The 18,280-nt window shown below is 44.0% G+C and overlaps 1 protein-coding gene across 1 annotated transcript in view; it reads right to left on the reverse strand.

Annotated features, from left to right (window-relative positions):
• The window catches only part of FOXK2 (forkhead box K2), a 66,974-nt gene that overhangs the window by 47,319 nt on the left and 1,375 nt on the right, over positions 1 to 18,280 (reverse strand). The window lies entirely within an intron of this gene.

Raw genomic sequence — 18,280 nt, forward strand, 5'->3', positions numbered from 1 at the left:
TCTTCTGCACCTTCTAAATTTTCTCTAAGAAACATGGTTTCTTCTTATATCTGAAACTGATAAACTTCGCTGATACTCTACAATTGTACAGTATAAACCATTTCAGAAGTTTGTGCCAGAATGGGATTCTGTCAACCACTTTCTTCTACTATGCAAGTCTTCACCTTTCCACTGATTTTTCAAATTCTTCTCTGAGACAGAGGGGAAGGGAAGAGGAAAGACTGTATCTGCTATCATTAACAACTTCTAAAATGTCTCACTCTGAGGTAGTCAGCTTTGAGCAGTGCACGACTAAAAGAAGGTACAATTAGAAGAAAGAATGCTGGCAGGAATGAGAGTCAGGAAAGGAGCCATTCTACAGGTGTGCTCAATGAGGCCTGCGCTGCTCTCCTCTAAGCCTCTTCTTACTGTGACAAACGGCACACGATGAAGCAAACGTCACTAGGTCCACAATCGTTAATTTATTTTACTGGAATTTTATCTTCTCTTCAGTTCCACGTATAAGCAAAAAAACGTTTCACACGTTACTCTTTTGCATCTCATCTCAACATAACTAACTTTTAAAATTTAGCATTTGGGGAACCTGAGCGACTCAGTCAGTTAAGGGTCCAATTCTTGATTTTGGCTCAGGTCATGCAAGGTGGTGAGACTGAGCCCTGCATGGAGTTAGGATTTTCTCTCCCTCTGCTCCTCCCCCACCTCCCTAGCACATCCACGCACTCCCTCTCTCTTTAGTGCACTTCTCCCAGACTCCTGCAAAAGAAACATTTTAAAAATAAAATAAAATTTAGCATTTAGGGGCACCTGGTTGGCTCCGTCAGTACGGCATGCATGATCTCATGGTTCTGAGTTCAAGCCCCAAGCTGGGCACAGAGATTACTTAAAAATAAAAAATAAAAATAAAAAATGTTTAAGTAAAAATTAAAAAAAAATAAAATCTTTTTTAAATAAATAAAATTCAGCATTTAAGCCATAGTTGCAAATTTAAAATACCAATAATTTCAAATAAACCAAATTTAAATATAGATATTTGATCCAAAAGTCAGCTTCATAGCTGTAAAAGCCTCAATACCTAATTTCTCTCTCCTACTTCCACATCAAGTTTTCCACTTCAAAAAAAACTTCACTGCCAGCAAATAAACCAAGAAATAGAGACATGAAGACTCCAGGACTCATCCTGACTACTGGGCTGGGAGCCCATCTTCACGGTGCCCACGGCAGAGCTTGGCTTGGGAGGGCCTGGCTGGAAGAAATACCCTAAATCCGCAGTCAAATGCTCTACCCCTGAGCTATACCCCCAGAAATACCCTAAATCTGAAGGGGCTTTTATTCCATATAAAACATGGTGCTGGGGCGCCTGGGTGGCTCAGTGGGTTAAGCCGCTGCCTTCGGCTCCCATCATGATCTCAGGGTCCTGGGATCGAGTCCCGCATCGGGCTCTCTGCTCGGCAGAGAGCCTGCTTCCTCCTCTCTCTGCCTGCCTCTCTGCCTACTTGTGATCTCTCTCTGTCAAATAAATAAATAAAATCTAAAAAAACAACAACAACAACAAAAAAAAACATGGTGCTGAACACTTTGCTCATTTCATGCCCCAACAGGAGTCACAGAGGCGCCCCCACGCAGCAGTCCAGAGCCGCTCACCGCCTCTCACCCCCCCCCCCATGCACCGCGTCCACAGGCAGAGAACGAACAGCAAAAGGCTTCCAGGAAAATGAAGATGAGTGTGAGGGCGGCAGACTCGGTGATCTTTCCTTTTGCAAAATGAACTTAATGGTACTACACGTCTAACATTTTTAATAAAAAGAAAGCAAGGAACATTTAAAATGGAAATACGTATTCAGTACAGGAACATTTCTAAGAATCTAATACTTAAAAACTTAATTGCAATACTGTTTGCAATAGCAAAAATAATCTAAATGCAGGACAGTGAGGGATGGTAAAGTAAACCACAGCATCTCAAACAGACAGGAGCTCTTGTGCATTTTGTTTCAAGAGTTAACATCATAGAAAAAAAGTCATATTGAGTAAAAAGAAACAAAAATCCTCCCTATAAGAGAATTTAAAGCTACCATTTAAAAACAAATTAAAAAAATAAAAACAAAATAAAAAATTCAAACCTATTTGTAAAGTAGTGCATATATCCTGTATTAACAGTGGCTACTGGATGGTGGGATTATAGGTGATTTTTCATATCCATTTTTATAGGTCCAAATAGTCTATCACAAGCATTATTTTATATAACTTAAAGCTTTTTAATGCTTTTTTAACTTTTTTCTTTCTAAGACTTTATCTATTTATTTGACAGAGAGAGAGGGAGAGACAGTGAGAGAGGGAACACAAGCAAGGTGAGTAGGAGAGGGAGAAGCAGGCTTCCCGCCGAGCAGGGAGCCTGATTCGGGGCTTGATCCCAGGACCCAAGGATCACAACCCAAGCTAAAGGCAGATGCTTCACAACTGAGCTATCCAGATGCCCCTAAAACTTTTTAGCATTTTAAAATAAACTTTACCTGAATATTTTAAATACTACCAGCATCATAACAATTCAATTGAATAACTATCTGAATTCCTTGGACCTAACTCTCCTAACTGGGTACCCAAAACTCTAGCCCACAGTCCCAATCAGTAGGCTGGTGGTTGGCCCTCAACCAATTACCAGATTAGCTTGATGTACTCCAGCACAAATAAACCTTCTGCAACCAACTGCTAAGTTTTAAGTTCTTTTTCCTAAATGGTGCTTTCTAACCTTGAGTGCCTGCCAGAAGCTGCTGGAGTTTTTTCAAAATATACACACACACCCCACAGCCCCCCTCCCCTAATTAACCAGTCTCTGAAGGGGGAGGGAGGTCAAGCATGGGTATTTTTAAATTTCACCACCAAGAAGCCGGGCCAGCATGCGGGTGTGAGACAGACACAATCCTGTACCTTCCATGCTTCCTGGAGGAAGGGAACAAAGGGAGAAAGGGGCATGAAGTTAAGAATCCTGAATTTGGGCAGGGACACTTTGACAACAGGCCCCACAGGTCTGACAGCACATCCCACTTGCTCCTTACTGGATTTACCAGACAAAATGCTGCGCTTCCAGCTGACGTCAAAACGGCAAAAGCCAAAGTAATCTGTGAGGGTTTTCTATCACCTCCAATTCAACTGGTCCAAGTGAAATCCAACCACTTCCTATGGGTTAGGGTGGCTATGAGGTGTGGGTTTACTCCTAGGACCTCACACTGCCCTCTGACGAGGACCTGGTGCCACTCCACTCCCATGTGATCCTGATGAGGCTGCTGGTCTCAGCACTGTCCACTGTAGTTCATGACCCACACAGAACCACCGGTGTGCTTCCACCCCTTCTCACATGGTGAAACAGGTGACTTCCTGGGAGCCCAAGCCTAGGTCCTTCCCCTCCCTCATTTCCTCTCCCTCCAGCCAGGAATGAATTCACGTCTGCAGAAGGAGACTAAGGATACCACCACTGAGAGAAACAGAGACGTCACAGCCCTTGAAAAGCACCTGAGACCACTTCAGCCCCCATCTCCAAGCTGGGTGAAGCATGGATCACTCCACAGATCAAAAGGGGCCTAAGACAAGAAAGACACAGAATGAAGGAGAAGCAGTTAAAAAATGAAGAGCAAAACAGGGTGGAGGGGGAGATCATGAGATTAGAATATTAATACCAAACTGCACAGAGGCCAGCCAGGAGACCCCGTGTAGTACTCTCCCGCAGAGCTCAGCCCTGGCTCTCTGCCTCCTGTGTTCACACTCCAAGAGCAGAGGAACCATCAGCTGGAGCCTAGAAGTATGCCTCGCTCCCATACCGCCTTCACCTCTGCAAGCTGCCCAGAACCATTCCTGCTCCTCCCGCCTTGCAAGAGCACCTACAGGTTCCTGCCTCCCTACTCCCAGGCAGCCGGGTATGGCCATAAATCCCAGCATGAAGCAAGAAAATGCACAGAAGTACCTGGGACTCTGGGAAGTGCCCATCCTGCTTCCTGGAATGCAGAGGTGATGGCTATGGCTCTGCTGGTCATCGGAAACCATGAAGGCGAGAGCCACGGTGAGTCTGCATTTTTAGAATGAGAGAGATACAGTCTATGGGCTCACAATCACTCATGTACAATTCTGATATCCCCAAAGCCTGGTTTTGGTGTTACTTGCTTGGCTGTGAAACCCGATCTGAAGACAAGAATGTGCATGTTCCTCTGCAGAAACACAGTCTGTGGAGCCACAGCAATGCCCAGCCTCTGTGGGGAACGCCAGGAACTGAGTTACAAGCACTCGGTCACTCTTCTACAATCCCAAAAGACCTCTGTCCCGTGCCCACGGTTCTGCAGACCTGCCTCCCTGCTGGCTTCTGTGTCTGGTCACCCGTAGCCAGACTCAGGCCTGGCTCTGCCATCCATCTCCGGCCCCCCTCTCCTCAGGCACAGGCCCACTATGTGGTCACGGGTTCATCCTCTGCACACGACCAGAGGCCCGCGGATGATGAAGGACAAACCCCCAAACAAGCAAGGTGCTACCCAGCCTCAGGCCCCCGGCCCACCTGTCTCATATGCAGCCTTCCACAGTGTGTCTTGTGCCAGTTGTCCCCAGCCTCCCTGCCCCTACCTCTCCTTGACCCCACCCCCCAGTGACTACACCAACATTTCTGCCTTCTGCCAAGGCAGGGCCGTGTCTCCCTCACATCACAGCTCTGCATGGAAGAGCTCAACCACTACGCACTCCACTCAGAAAATGCAGTTTCTCCATGGGCTCTTGTTCATTATGAAGAACAGATCTGACGTCAGAAAGAACCAATGTTTGTACTACGGTTTAAAGTATTTACCTCTAAACAAGAGCAGTGCCCTGCAGCCTCTGCGCTGCCTCAACTGCCATCCAAAGACTCCCGGGCCAACTCAACCAGAGCACGGACAGGTGCCTACACATCCAAAAAAAGAGACATTACTACAGGGTAGGAGAAGAGTGAATGGACTGTCCAAAGCACAGATGCCAAAACCAGGATAGTCTGGCAACTCAAACAAAACAGAGACCTGCTACCTGTGGGGACATGTAGCACTGACACCAATAATTAATTCCACGTTACTTCTCATTCCTCCTTTAGAGCAGAAGGGAAAACCTCAAATTTTTGAGAATTGGCAGTTATTTTTATTTTATTTATTTTTATTTTTTAAGATTTTATTTATTTGAAAGAGAGTGAGTGAGAGAGAGAGCATGAGAAGGGGGATGGGGAGAAGCAGACTCCCTTTCTGAGCAGGAAGACTGACGTGGGGCTCGATCCCAGGACCCCAGAATTATGACCTGAGCCAAAGGCAGTCATTTAACTGACAGAGCCACTCAGATGCCCCAAGAATTGGCAATAATTTTTAAAATACTCACTCAACTGAGAGTTGACAGTGACATTACCTATCAGCTGGCACAGCTGCCACAATATACAGACACAACCTGTTCTAGGAACAAGACACAGCATTTCAAGGCAAGACTAAATATTTTTTTTTAAGATTTTATTTATTTATTTGACAGAGATACAGTGAGAGGGAACACAAGCAGGAGGAGTGGGAGAGGGAGAAATAGGTTCCCCGCTGAGCAGGGAGCCCGATGCAAGACTCGATTCCAGGACCCCGGGGCCATGACCTGAGCCAAAGGCAGACGCTTCACAACTGAGCCAGCCGGGTGCCCCAAGACTAGATACTCTTCCACATCAGAAGCATAACACAAAATAAGAAAATGATACACCGGTATCTTCCAATATTATATAACATACACAAGATGTTTCTCGGCTGCAAAGCAATTACACTGGGTTTAGAACCCAAATGGAATACACTTTACTTACAACAGGATAGAAGTAGCTAGTATGCCTAAAAGAACAGATTAATCTCCATCAGAGCAATCAACTTTTAGATATTACCTTCCCTTACTACATGGAAATACATACTCATTACAGCAATTTTTTTTTAAAAAAGGAAACATGCCTATTTGTAAACACATATTCTTGTCATCCCAATGGTGTTTTGTTTATCTTTTTTAAAGATTATATTTAGGGCGCCTGGGTGGCTCAGACAGTTAAGTGTCTGCCTTCAGCTCAGGTCATGATCCCACGGTCCTGGGATCGAGTACCACATCAGGCTCTCTGCTTAGCGGGGAGCCTGCTTGTCCCCCGCCTCTGCCCCTCTCTCTCTCTCTCTCTCTCTCTCTCTCTCTCTCTTTCTCGGTGTTGCTCATAAGTAAATAAATAAAATCTTTAAAAAAAAATAGACTTTATTTATTGGGCCACCTGGGTGGCTCAGTCAGAGAAGCATGTGCCTTTGGCTCAGATTGTGATCCTGCGGTCCTGGAATAGAGCGCAGAATCGGGCTCCCCTGCTCAGCGGGGAGTCTGTTTCTCCCTCTCCCTGCCACCCCCCACTGCTTCTTCTTGCCTTCTCTGTCAAATAAATAAATAAATAAAATCTTTTTTAAAAATTTTTAAAAAAAGATTTGAGAGAGATTATGAGTGGAGGAAGGGGCAGAAGGAGAAGCAGACTCCCTGCTGAGCAGGGAGCCTGACATGGGACTCAATCCTGGGACTCCAGGATCATGACCTGAGCTGAAGGCAGACGCTTATGTGACTGAGCCACCCAGGCGCCCCTTAATGGTGTTTTAAATCCAGGAATGCATTGGCTATACCACACACAAACACTTAACATACAATTCCACCAGCACAATTACTCCATACACGCTGTTCTACAACTTTTCTTCTTCTTTCTATGTGGATAAATACACTTTAATGGTTACATGGTATTTCCTTCAGTATAATGCAGTTTATATAATCTAAATGCCAAAAAAAAAAAATAAAAGATTAGATAAATTAGTACAATTTAAAAATCTATTTTAGTTTGTCTTGTAGATTTTCCAATCTTCTAATTAATGGCTGTTTTTGGCTTTGAATAGCGCTTAGTGATTTTAAAAAATGGCAAAAAGAAACTGGATGTGGGTTTGAATCTATCATTTCTAAGCTATGCACTTTCGGATTAACACCCTCCATGCCTCAATTTCCTCCTACAATAGGGACAAGAATCAGTTCAACAGAGGGGCACCTGGATGGCTCTGTCAGGTGAGTGGCCACCTCCTGAGTTCAGCTCAGGGTCATGCGATCTGGCCCTGTGTCAGGCTCCACACTTAGCGCATAGTCCGCTTAGGATTCTTTCTTTCCCTCTGCCCCCACCCGCTGCCCCCTCACCACCCACTCACACTTGGGTGCATACGCGGGCACTCTCTCTCTCTCTCAGATAAATAAAATCTTAAAAAAAAAAATAATAATCAATTCACAGAGCAACTGAGAGCAGGCACTGGGAAAGCCAGTGTGCCTTCAAGGGCCTGCTATCCTCATCACCACCCACAGTAAGAATTCCACCCTCCCCACTGGTGTGCTACATACATGGTAACATTTTAAAACATTATAATAACTTAAATGCAAATTACTTCTTCCTTTATGTTAAAGAGAAATGTTCTTCCTAGGACTGTAGATATTTGGAAACATTTCTTTAACAAAAATCATTATTATGGTCTTGGCTTTGGGGTGGGGATATTTTAAAGAAAATGGAACCAATATATCAATAGTACAGACTACTGAAGAATTTCATACTTCCTGATTCAAATTACTAATAGCAAAGACAGACTTATTTTTTTAAGATTTTATTTATTTTAGGGACACCTGGGTGGCTCAGTGGGTTTAAGCTTCTGCCTTCAGCTCAGGTCATGATCCCAGGGCCCTGGGATCAAGCCCCGTATCAGGCTCCCTGCATGCAGGAAGCCTGCCTCCCCCACTCTCTCTGCCTGCCTCTCTGCCTGCTTGTGATCTCTGTCTGTCAAATAAATAAATAAAATCTTTTTTTAAAAAAAGATTTTATTTATTTTAATTGAGACATGGAGAGGGAGAGTGTACAAGGAGGGAGGGAGGTGGGTCAGAGGGAAAGGGAGAAGCAGACTCTCTGATGAGCAAGGAGCCTGAGGTTCCTTGGGGGTTGATCCCAAGACCCTGAGATCATGACCTGAGCCAAAGGCAGATGCTTCACTGACTGAGCCACCCAGCTGCCCCATCAAAATAGACTTACTAAGAATAATAGTCTGACTTTCATGTTATTTTGTACTCGAGGTAATTTAGAAAATTTTTCATACTCTATTTTACTTTTTAAAAATGGGATAATAAATTTAACTTTACTCAAATGTTGTCACGTCACTAAATCCGAGAAAAAGTACGGCCACTATTACACTCAGTGCCAAATGACAAAAATGAGAATTAAAAGAATCAAAATTTTCACTCAAAAGAACTGACCTTCAGAAGTGACATCAGCAAAACAGCTCACTAAGAAGCTCCAAGTTCTCATTCACCCTCACCCCACACATAAACACACAAACACTGGAAAACATGCAGCAACTGTCAGAACCAATTTGTAAAAACTCTGCAAGAGAGTTAGAAGTCTGCAAACACCAAGTGCTGAATCAGGAAAGAGGTGCCACGGAACAGCAGGCAGATTTTAGATTCTCCTGCCCCTGCCTGCTCCCTCTAGCATGGTAGCAACAGGCCTTGGTCTTGAAGCACAAATTATCTTCAAGCATAAAAGGTCTTAAAGTAATGGTCTTAAAGTAAACACAGTGTTAAAGTGGTGACAGCCAGGGTTGCCAGTGTGGGGCTATTTTCCAGGTTTGGGGACAGAATGGACTTTGGTCACTATTGTGCATGTCTCTTCTAACCTGTCACAGACTACCTGAAGGAGAGACATAGGCACTCTTCTGGTGTTTTGTTCAACTCAGAAATCGGGCTGAAAAGGCTTGAAAACACTGCATGTTGAATAAAAATCCTCAGAACCTATGGCAAAACATTACATACGGTCTAAACATACACTACACTTCCTAAAGCAAAAGCTGGGGAGAGTTTCTCTGGGAAATTAGGACATTGAAAAGTAACAGTTCATATTAGGAAGTTCAGAATACCATACAGATGTCCAGGGCAAGATACATGCTTATACAAGACCTGAGAAGACTCTGGTTTTTCACCTTGAGCTGATCCTTAGGCACAGTGCAAGCCTGATCAAGAACTGAAGGAGGGCCCAGGCACAGAGCCAATATGCAAAGAATGGGAGATAGGAGAGCTGCTCATGTTCAGGAAATCTCTGCCGAAACAACAGCTAAACGCAAGACAGAAACAGGACTTCAGGAACTACATTGTCAGGAAGAGTCTTTGGGGTAATAGTCTGGATAAGTCACTAGGCAAAGAGAACTCCTACAGCCTTTAACAAACAAAAAACAACAAACCTTCTGGGAAGGAGAACCTGATTTCCAGAGTTTATTTTAATAGTCAAACGTCCAGTTTTCAAAGACAACAAAATCAAAAGCCCCATGAAGAACAGGAAAGCATGACTTGGTCAAAAGAACAAAATAAATGAACAGAAATTATCTCTGAAGAAGGTGAGACATAAACCTTGCTAGACAAAGACTTTAAAAACAACCATGTCACAGCACCTGGCTGAATCAGTTGATAGAGCATACGATTCCTGATCTTAGGGTTGTAAATTAGATGTAAATTTTGTAAATTTACATTGTAAGTTAAACCCCATGTTGGGTGTAGAGAGTACCATAAAATAAAATCTTAAAAAAAAAAAAAAAAGTATTTCAAAAAAAACAACCATGTTGGGGCGCCTGGGTGGCTCAGTGGGTTAAGCCGCTGCCTTCGGCTCAGGTCGTGATCTCAGGATCCTGGGATCGAGTCCCACATCGGGCTCTCTGCTCAGCAGGGTGCCTGCTTCCTCCTCTCTCTCTCTGCCTGCCTCTGCCTACTTGTAATCTCTGTCTGTCAAATAAACAAATTTTTAAAAAATCTTAAAAAAAAAAAAAAAAGACAGAGAGAATCTTGAAAGCAGCAGGAGAGAAGTAACCTGTCGCATACAAGGACTCTCTATAAGGTTAATGGCTGTTTCTCTTCAGAAGCCATGAAGGCCAGAAGACAGTGAGATAACATTTAAAGTGCTAAAAACATGAAATAAGTTTAAAAATTAAAACTTTCAGCTGAGAATTATTATATCTGGCAATCTGTCCTTCAAAAATGAGAGAGAAATTAAGATATTCCTCAATATTGGGATGCCTGGGTGGCTCAGTTGGTTAAGCGGCTGCCTTCAGCTCAGGTCATGATCCCAGCGTCCTGGGATGGAGTCCCGCAACGGGCTCCTTGCTCAGCAGGAAGCCTGCTTCTCTCTCTGTCTCTTCCTGCCACTCTGTCTGCATGTGCTCGCACTCTCTCTCTCTCTGACAAATAAATAAAATCTTAAAAAAAAAAAAAGATATTCCTCAATAAACAAAAATTGAGGGAGTTCATTAACACTAGACCGCCTTACAAGAAAAGCTAAAAGGAGTCCTTCAGGTGGATATAAAAGATCACTCTACAGTCACTCAAAACCGTATAAAGAAATTATCTCCAGTGTAGGTAAAAATGTGAGAAAATATAAAAGTTAGTATTATTTGGGTTTATAATTCTACTTTTGATTTCCTACAGAATTCAAAATACAAATCCATAAAAAATTATAAATATGTTATTTGGCACACAATGTATAAAGATGTAATCTGTGACAACATAAAAGGGAGGAGGAAGGACATACACAGGAGGAGAGTTTTTGAAGCTGTTATCATTTCAAAATAGATGGCTTTAAATTTAGGATGTTAAATATAATCTCCATGGTAAACACAAAGAAAATCTTTAAAATATACACAAAGGAAAAATGAGAAGAAAATCACAAAAGTAAAGAAAGAAAGAAAGAAAGAAAGGAAGGAAGGAAGGAAGAAATAAATAAATAGATCACCTAAACTAAAATCAGAGTTAGGGGGTACCTGGGTGGCTCAGTGGGTTAAATCCTCTGCCTTTGGCTCAGGTCATGATCCCAGGGTCCTGGGATCAAGCCCAGGATCAGGCTCTCTGCTTAGTGGGGAGCCTGCTCCCCACCCCTCCCCTGGTCTCTCGGCCTGCCTTTCTGCCTACTTGTGATCTCTGTCTGCCAAAAAATAAAAATAAAAAAAATAAAAATCAAACAGGAAGAAAACAAGGGACAACAAAGCTGTAAGACATAAGGAACAAGAGTAAAATAGCAGAAGTCTTTCCTTACCATAATTACTTTAAACATAAGTGGATCAAACTCCCCAATCAAAATATTTGAGACAAAAAATTTAAATTTTTTTCCTTAAAACAATATTAATGTTTACTCAGCCAATTCTCCTGTATCAGGCAAAGACAATCTACACCACAACCCCATGAAGTCAATTCAGTAATATCCTGTTTATAGAACGAGGACCCTAAGGCTGAGATATGAAACAGTCTGATCACATGGGGGAGAAGGCTCTCCTCTCCCCTGTTCAAGCTACGAGACTATTCACTAACGAACGCCTGCGTTACTCATTCTTACCTCACCCTCAATCTTTCCTGGGTGGAGAGAAAGACGCAGAGGAGATAACAAGTAACCTCTGAAATGTGGCTCTTAAGTGAAGACCCCAGAGAGCTGGCCTCCACAGAACAGAGAGGGCACCTAAGACTGACCTAGAACCTACTAAACACCAGGAACTGAGAAACACTCAACCAGTCTTCTCAGGAATAAAATCTTTAATTCTGTTATTCATTTTTCATGTTTGAATCCTTTTTAATAAATGTCCCTCCTTTATTTTTCACGATTTTATCTTTTACAGCAAAATTTCCTTATAGTCAATTAGTTATGTAGCAAAAATGTTTACAGAGAAAATACAGGACACAGGAAAAAATGCAGCATTGTTAAAACATCACCTATACGCTCAAAATGCTACTATATACTGAAAAAGACCAGAAAGATATAACAGTAAGTGTCCACCTTACTTGTTTAGGGTTTTTTGTATCCCATCTATTCAAGTAAAAGTCAAAAGATGAATTTCAAACTGCCAATTATTATGACAAAAACCCATAAGAAAACGGCATCTGACAGCAGTCTTTCGAAATATGGTTGTAGAGACACTAACGTCAGACTCCCTCACATCATCAGTTCATTTTTCAGGAAAACCGAGACAAACAAGCAAAACCATGCCACCAGAACAATGCAATAGATTACTTCAATGTCTCTTTAACCCCATTAACTGTAAATGTTTTCAGAATAACTTTACCAGTAAGATATGCCTGAGAGTACATATTCCAAGAGGGAGAACGCTGGGCTACTCCTTAAAATACTAAGACGAATCTTAAATCTAGCTAAGATTTATAGAAGGTGTTCCTCTGTGCATGTCCTTCCAAAACTGCAAAGGGAGTGATTCCGCATCAGGCCACTCCATCTCAGGCTTCATTTCAGAAAGGTGCCTGCCACTGAATTTGAAACAAATGCTATTAGCTTAAAGGTTTTAAGCAGGTATGATCTGTAAAAAATTATTAAGATTCACTCACGATAGCTCCAAGGATATCCGACGGCTGTTACCAACTACTCTAAAACTTGCTGGGCAGGGCTTCAGTCTTCCTCCCTACTACTACTTTTGAGGTTGGATCATTATCTGTTGCAGGGGAAGGGACTATTCCGTACATTATAGTATTTTTAGCAATGTCCCTGGCCCAGCCCTCTAGATGCCAGAAGCAGCACCTCCTCCCAGTTGTGCCAACCTAGCATGTCTCCAGATACTGCCAAATGTCCCAGGAAGGGGAGGGGGCCCTGGTAAGAACCACTGTTGTACTCTGATACCTTTCACTGGATAAGACACACAAGCAATCTGTGCCAAATGACAAACTTCAGCAAAAGCCAAATACTGTCTAAAATCCCTAAGGAATTCTCGGCAGAGCACCACACACACACTCTAGAAACTGATGCATATAGGAAAGGCAGTTTTCTTTCTTTCTTTCTCTCTTTCTTTCTTTGCGGAGAAGGAGTGTGTATGCAAGGGGTTGGGGGAGGGAAGGAACAGAGGGAGAAAGAAAATCTCAAGTACACTCCATGATGACCAGAGACTGACCTGCGGATAGATCTTCATGATCCAAAGATCATGACCTAAACTGAAATCAAGAGTTGGACACTTAACTGACTGAGGCATCCAGGCACCCCAGGAAAGGCAGGTTTCTAAAAAGTGCTTCCTAATCTCCCCATGTGGGCACTTCCTGGGATGACAACAATGAGCACCTTGTCGTGGTGCTCAAACTGCCTCAAATCACAGAAACAGTGATGTGTGCCTTAAACAAGCCCTGGTGTATTGTCCCATTAGCATATTCAAAAAACCCTCATCAAAACCTGGGAACAGAAGCGTGGGAGCTGACTTACTGTATTACCACTATTTAAGATATTGTAAACTGCTCCAAAACCCAAACATAAAAGGAAAGAGGAGATGTTAAACAGATAAGAATACTATCCAAGATGTTGATGCCTTCATTAAAAGCTTCCTTATTTTAGAAACTACCTTTTCTTCGTTTAAAAAAAAACCAAAACCAACAGAACACCTCTCTCCTCAGCGAAACCAGAGTTGTTGCATTTTCACCATGGAAAAATCTGTTGTCACTATAATAGCCTCATCTTCTGGATTATTTCCACCGTTTATACATGAAGCTTTGCTGAGCTTCTGCAACTGTGGATCTAGATGGAAGGTGCTGGTAACTGGGGCAGTCAAGTCTGACTGGAATCCCATTACTAGACAGGGTACACACGTTCCAGATATATACCAAGCGATGATGGCTCTGTGCCACTTCCAGGGGGTTACAAACACATACAGGACCTGGTCCCCACATCATGGAAGACCGGCACAGAGGAACCTGAGCGAGTTGAGTTACAGCACAAGACAATGAGGAGGAAAAGGAGGGAACATCTCTGCCTCCCTTAGCCTGACGCACAGGGGTGGGGACACTAGTCCTGAGAACAGGCTCCAACACCTACTACTAAGGGTCCTGAGCACCAATGTCAGCCTGGCAAGTGCTCAGCTGACATGACAGACCTGCAGAGGGGCCCAGCTTCAGGTCTGTGATGCCTCCCAGGAAGAAAACATAGCCCAAATTTCAAAAATGTATGTGGTTCCTTACATTTCAATAAAATAAAAAAGCAGTTTTAAAAAGAAAAACAGTGCACTGTGAATTATGAAGTTCTTCAACTGAACAGAGAAGCCATTCTTAATTTCCAAAACAACAGTTTGGCCAATGGCATTAATGAACAAGTATCCTTCAAATCAGACCACAAACAGGACAACTTTTAACCAGTTCCCTTCCCTGACTTTGTAACCAAGGCAGAAGCAGTTTTTCTTCTCTCCCAAATCAGGAAAGTGCTGCGATGAAGCTTACAGTTAGTCGGAGTCAAACCGAACCAACAGAGACTGCAAGAGGGAGGGCACCCCCAATGGACCTCTTCTGGCCCAGCCTGCTGGACACCAACCGCGTCCCACAGCCTCTATGCCTAGGTGCTGGGAGGGAGAGGACTTCTCCCAGCTGAAGGAACTTCAAACGTCACTCACTACTCCAAGAGGCCCGAGATCAATTTACTGCCGGCATGGGTGCATGTGTACAGAGCTATGAGCAAGCTGAAGAGTGCTGGCCCTCAAGACTGATGCCCTCGGGTCACATTTTGTGACACATTAAGTCCTCACAGGCCCCTTCACACCAGGGCACACTCAAGGACAAAATACGCGTAGCCCCTGATGTACCAGGGACACAGGCACAGTGCTGTGTCGCACAAGTCAGACAGTTGTTATCCCATGTTACACACGAGAGAACAAAAATGCCAACAGTTTAAACGGGAAGGGTGGAGTCTAGCCCCAGGGTGCCCAGCTCCAAAGCCCATCCTCACCATCTCCTGATACAGTCAGACACAGAAGACCAAGACCACTGCAGGTGACAGGTCCTGCCACAAAGGCTTGTTTCTCAAAATGCGTTATGAAGGGAGCGCCTGGGTGGCTCGGTGGGTTAAAGCCTCTGCCTTCGGCTCAGGTCATGATCCCAGGGTCTTGGGATCGAGCCCCACATCGGGTTCTCTGCGAAGCGGGGACCCTGCTTCCCCTCCTCTCTCTCTGCGTATTTGTGATCTCTGTCTGTCAAATAAATAAATAAAATCTTTTAAAAAAATACGTTATGAATTCAAGTTATTTTATTATACGTACTGCTGAAGCAAGCACATGAACTCAAGTTATTTTACACCTAAACTGTCTTAAACCACTCATTAAACATTAAAATAAACGGAATTTTGCCACTGGAAGAATTACCACATACTAGGTGAGGTAGACGTTAACCCAGTTGTTGGGTTATTTTTAACTTAGTAAATTAACAACTACATTAAAATAGCTGCCCAGTGTTTCCAGTATCTACAAATCAGTGATAAAATATATCTCAGTTTGGTAAACGAAAACATATTATAGCTTTTTAAAAAAAATTTTAAATTTATTTATTTAACAGAGATCACAAGTAGGCAGAGAGGCAGGCAGAGAGAGAGGGGGAAGCAGGCTCCCCGCCGAGCAGAGAGCCGGATGTGCAGCTCCATCCCAGGACCCTGAGATCATGACCTGAGCCGAAGGCAGAGGCTTAACCCACTGATCCACCCAGGCGCCCCATATTATAGCTTTTAAAGAAAAGCACACAGTGGTCATTAAAAGCAGTTATTTTGTATGCTGAGCACTTTTCAAAGTGCAAAGCCCATCTACCCCTCTGCTATGGATGTCTCCCTACTCATCACCCACTCCTGAGCCCGGGAGTCCAGACATCTTGTTCCCGACTCTCAGCTTTGTATACAAACTGGTCAGTCGCAGGTCATAAAATACAAAGGCATCTCAGCCAACCCCGCAGCCCTGGAACAAGAAAACATGAGAGACCTCACTAGTGGGTCCTGCTCTGGTCTTCGAGTAAGACAGCCCCATGGGATGTTCTCCTACAGGGAACCCTGTCCTTCACACCTCGTCTGTGTCTGCTCTGTGGGCCAACCAGGCCTCTGTTGCGTCTCTCGGGGGTTCCTTCACCCACTTGGACCCAGTGACCCACAGGGTCTCCACTCTTCCCAAGCCTATTCTTAACTGCACCCCACCCACAACAGTGCCTGCCCCACAAACTTCTTACGCCCTCACTTCCACTTACCCTCCAGCCCCGCACCTAGCCTCCCTCCTCATCCTCCAAGAAGTCCTGATCGCCAAGCACATGGCTCTCCGAGGAACATGACATCGGTGACATCTGAGTCACTATACTTTCCGGAGGCCATCGCCACCCCTGGCCCTCCGCTTACTCTCCTCTTTCTGTTAACTGGTATTCTCTGAGAACCTCGGTTCTGCCCCATTCCCACTTCTAAACACAACCAAGCCCTTGTGAGTTCCTTCAGTTCTTTTCTTGGGAGTCTTTGTGTGGAAAGCTCCAGAAGCCACTCTCTGCTCACCTCTCTCCACTCCCAACCTTCAAGGACGCTATCCCTGATTTCATGAGAAAGTCCTCAAATGTGACATTAACAAACTTAATCTGCAAGTTAAAACGTGCCATACAAGAAAGAAAGTAGCGCCGTATCATGAACTGATTGACAATTTAGCATAGAACAGGTCACTTTTCTAAATAAACTCAAGTGTAGTTTCACATGTTAAGTAGTTTGGGGCAATAGCAAATGCAACCTGTTCTATTTATGTTTGGCTGTTAGATATTCTAGGACCTTTCTGATCAAAAATATGTCAAATTCACTTGAGAGGTTTCAAAGTACTTGAGCAACTGCTAAAGAGTTGCTTATTGTTATTTATAAATTATACTTAGTTTGCTTCCACGGCAACAACAAGAGCAACAACACACCCAGACATTCCTGCCCAGCAGATCTTCCTAAAACACTTTATTGCCCCCTCAGGCACCAGAACGGATCCCTAGACAAATAAGAACCCAGTCCTCAAAGAGGACACTCTTCATTCTGTCACTGACCATATTGAAAATGCTCCCCTACCAGGCCCAGGCAAAAGTCACACTCTACATTGAGGCCCAAGGTCCCTTCTAACCTAAATTCCATGTTTTTCAGCACCAGGCTCCTGGCCCAGGGACACCCATAAGGCCACCTCCAGCTGCTCACTCCCAGGAGCACCCCCACAGGCACACATGCACACAGGTGCCCCAGGGTTCTTCCACTGAGGCCACCCCTACTCCCTAGTACCAGTAACTCCTGCACCTCCAGTTGAGTTAGATGTTCCTGGAGAGGAGAAAGTTTGCATTTCTGTACACACAGCCCCACATAATTTGTGGAAATCACCTGTTTTCTGGAAAAACCCACATGTCCTGGCACTCACGTGCATGCTCAGCAACCTCCCCACACACTTGAGGATCCGTTTTGCTCACCAATCATCATGGAAAAACCATCTGTGTTCAGCTCTTACCCAAATGGCTTAAAATACAACGGCCAGGGCACCTGGGTGGCTCGGTGGGTTAAGCAGCTGCCTTCGGCTGGGGTCATGATCTCAGGGTCCTGGGATCGAGTCCCGCCTCCGGTTCTCTGCTCAGCAGGGAGCCTGCTTCCTCCTCTCTCTCTGCCTGCCTCTCTGCCTACTTGTGATCTCTCTGTCAAACAAACAAATAAAATCTTTAAAAAAAAAAAAAATACGACGGCCAGCGCACAGGATCACCGGCCTCATCTTTCTCTACTCCCCTTCAATTAATACGTTACTTGCTATTTTAATAGAATGACGAGTCATTCTCTAAGCCTAAATTACTTACATACTCTGCAAGTCCTCCATATGCAAATTTTTAACACTAACTTCAAGACACAAATTCACTCTAAAATTGGAATTGGACTAAAATCACTATTGTTCACATAAGAGACCAACCATGGATTGCCCTGGGTTTTTTTTTTAACTTATACACTGAGTTTCAATTCAGAGGACAAAGCTGCATAACTGCTCGAAATTACATGTGCTTTTAAACTTGCACAAACTGGGGCGCCTGGGTGGCTCAGTGGGTTGAGCCGCTGCCTTCGGCTCAGGTCATGATCTCAGGGTCCTGGGATCGAGCCCCGCATTCGGCTCTCTGCTCAGCGGGGAGCCTGCTTCCTCTCTCTCTGTTGCCTCTCCGCCTGGTTGTCATCTCTGTCTGCCAAATACATAAATACTCTTAAAAATAAAAAAACAAACTTGCACAAATTGGCTTTTTGACTCAAAAAGAACTTGTAACTTAAAACTACGTTTAGTTTCGAAGAAAGGATTTTTTAAAGCAATTTCTCCACAGTCCGCCAGGACCAGCCGCCTTCGCGGCGTTCCTCCCCGCAAGCTGCTGGTCTGGCCTCCAGCACACGCCGGGAACGCGGCCGCGAGGAGGGAGCTGCGAAGTCCCAGTCTCCGCGTATTCCGCCGTC

This window comes from Neovison vison, chromosome 5 (genome assembly GCF_020171115.1).
Source record: "Neovison vison isolate M4711 chromosome 5, ASM_NN_V1, whole genome shotgun sequence".
Classification (NCBI taxonomy): domain Eukaryota; kingdom Metazoa; phylum Chordata; class Mammalia; order Carnivora; family Mustelidae; genus Neogale; species Neogale vison.